The sequence below is a fragment of the Penaeus chinensis genome, chromosome 17, assembly GCF_019202785.1.
Source record: "Penaeus chinensis breed Huanghai No. 1 chromosome 17, ASM1920278v2, whole genome shotgun sequence".
NCBI classification, from domain to species: Eukaryota; Metazoa; Arthropoda; class Malacostraca; order Decapoda; family Penaeidae; genus Penaeus; species Penaeus chinensis.
In genome coordinates, this window is record NC_061835.1 from 4,769,459 (window position 1) to 4,771,958 (window position 2,500).

The window sequence follows — 2,500 nt, forward strand, 5'->3', positions numbered from 1 at the left end:
GGCAAGAGGGGCCACGAAGAGATACCTGTCAGTTTGGTCTTGACGGTGAAAGAGGAAGGAACTGCTGCTCGTCTCTGTGCGGGTCCCAGCGCACCTGTTTTGACGAACGCTCATAATCTGATTAGTACATCATAGTAGTGGATTTTAATTAAACAGGTGAGGATATAGAAGTGAAAGTAAGGTGAAATCTAGTTCTGAAATGTAGGTTATAATATACCCTAGTTTTAAACCCCTCTCCTCCCCACACCCACGGTCGCCCACAACAACTTTCTTACATGTACGGGCGAAGGGGAAAGGGGGTACTAATGGCGCTGTCCTTATCGTTTTTTGATGGTGATTACTGATGCGAGAGCTAATGTGACTATAATGCTAATGACGGAAGGGCAGGGAATGCGCGGAAACAAGGAAAGGGCAGTGAGGTTGGGCAATGGCGAGTGTCCCACACGCAACGGAATGTGAGAGGACAGCGAGTGCATAATTTCGCCATATGCAGCGGGCATCGGGCGGCGCTGATTCCGAAGGGGTGCGCTGGCGAGGAGCCTGGTCGCGAGATGGACACTTCTGGGAATTGAGACTGCGTGGCTGGCCTGATGAGAATCGGGGATCGTCCGGAAGCGCTTCTGCGGCGGCGGCGGCGAGGAGCGCTGATAAGAGGAGAGGAAAGCGACGGAATTCTCGCGCGACGGACGCTCCTCCGCGGAAGCTAAAGTCGGCGACGAAATCCTCGGAATACACGACGTGACGTAACGATACCGTGAGGGTATTGGCAACCCTGGTCTGGCACTACCCACGCCTCTCAAAAGTTGGTGACCCTGCGGCCGCCCACGCCGTTTGCCGCCCACGCTCGCAGCCAGACACAAGCCCCGCCATGCTCCCGCTTCCCGGTTGGCGATGGGCGGCGTTGGGATGACTGTCATAGGTGGTGAAAAGGGGTCAGCTTGGGGGGGGAGGGGATGCAAAAGGGGACTCAGCCGAGAGCGGAAGGCGGAGGATGACGCTGGCGCTTCGAGGAGGAAGTGGGCGTGTGGTGCGGGAAGCAGCTCCGGGGACACGCCCTTCGGCCTCCTCCGCGCTGTGTCTCAGCCCTTCGCTGCCCTTCTCCCCCTCTCGCCCTGTCTGCTGCCCTTCTCTCTCTCTCCTTCGCACATTGCCTTTGTCATCTGGCCCTCCATCACCTCCATCACCTCATCTCGCGCCGTCTCTCTTCCCGTTTTCCTTTCATCCATTATTTCACATTCCTCCTGCTCTCCTGATCTGTCTATTGTCCTCCGTTTTTGTATCTAGTTCGTTTTTATTTCATTTTTTATCCATCATCACTTTTCCTTTCCACTTCCTCCTTTATTCATTTCTTCCTTCCTCCTTCCTTCGATACCTTCCCTCTTTCATTCAGTTCCTCTACCCTCTTTCTTCTACCCCCATTTTCTCCCATCTTTCTCTTTTTCCTTTGTTCAACTCCTTCCCTCCCCATCATTCATCCCTTTCCTTCTGCTTTATTACATCCGTCGCTTCCTCATTTATTGCACTCTTTCCTTTCTCTTTCATTCCATTCCTTCCCTCTTCTCGTATTCAATTCTTTCTCTTCTCCATTATTCAGTGCCTCTTCTCTCCTTTATTATCACTCCTCTTCTTCATTTCCTTCCGTGCCTTTTCCTCATTATTCCCGTTACCCAATTATCCCTCCCTCCCCCCATTCCAATTTCTCCTTTATTTCCTCCTTTCCCTCCTCCTTTTTTCTCCTCCTCCCCCCTCTTTTATTCTCTCCATACCATTCGCCTCTATTTCCTCCCTTCTCTCCTTTCTTCCCCCATTGTTCCCCTTCTTCCATCCTCCTTTATTCCCTCCCTTCCCTCCTTCTTTATTCCCTCCCTAACCTTCTCCTTTACTGCCTCCCTTCCTCCCCTTTTATTCCCCCTCTTCTCTCCTCCTCAAATCGGCATTATCGTCTCCTCTCGCCGTCCGGCGACTTCAACGCCGCGTACGTCGTGATCCTTCCGGGCGGGCTGTGCGTTCCCGAGGCTTCACAATGGCGGGTTGTTTGTGATGGGCGTAGAGGGCGGTGAGTAGAGGGGGGGGGGGGATAGAAGGGGTGTTATAAGGGGGGTTCTTGAACGGGTGACGTATGGGGGGGGGGGGGTTAGGAGTAAGGGAAAGGGGCACTTGAAGGGGTCGATTTGCGAGTACATGTTGGGGTGAAATGAAGGGGTGGGGTCGAGTAGAGGAGAGATGGGGGGGGGGGGGGGTGTACAAGGCTCTCTCATATACAAGTCTCTTTTATTGGAAGTGACGACTCATTTTTCCTATAGGATGGACAGAAGGAAGCTCTTGTTGAGAAAATATCACATGGTAGATTGTATAAGACATTACCTGACATCTTCCGTCGATACCGTCCCTCTTTTATTCAATTCCTTTATCCCCTTTATTCCATCCCTCCCTTTTTAATTTATTCTATTTTCTCCCATCTTTCTATTTTTCCTTTGCTCAGTCCCTTCCCTTAACCCTT

At 51.9% G+C, this 2,500-nt stretch overlaps 1 protein-coding gene across 2 annotated transcripts in view; it reads left to right on the top strand.

Annotated features, from left to right (window-relative positions):
* The first annotated feature begins 31 nt into the window (after nucleotides 1–31).
* LOC125033946 (CD109 antigen-like) overlaps nucleotides 32–2,500 on the top strand; it is a 41,881-nt gene continuing 39,412 nt past the window's right edge. For both annotated transcript variants that reach the window (XM_047625538.1, XM_047625537.1), the window contains exon 1: nucleotides 32–156. The gene's annotated coding sequence lies outside the window, so the exon portion shown is untranslated. The remainder of the gene's footprint in view (nucleotides 157–2,500) is intronic.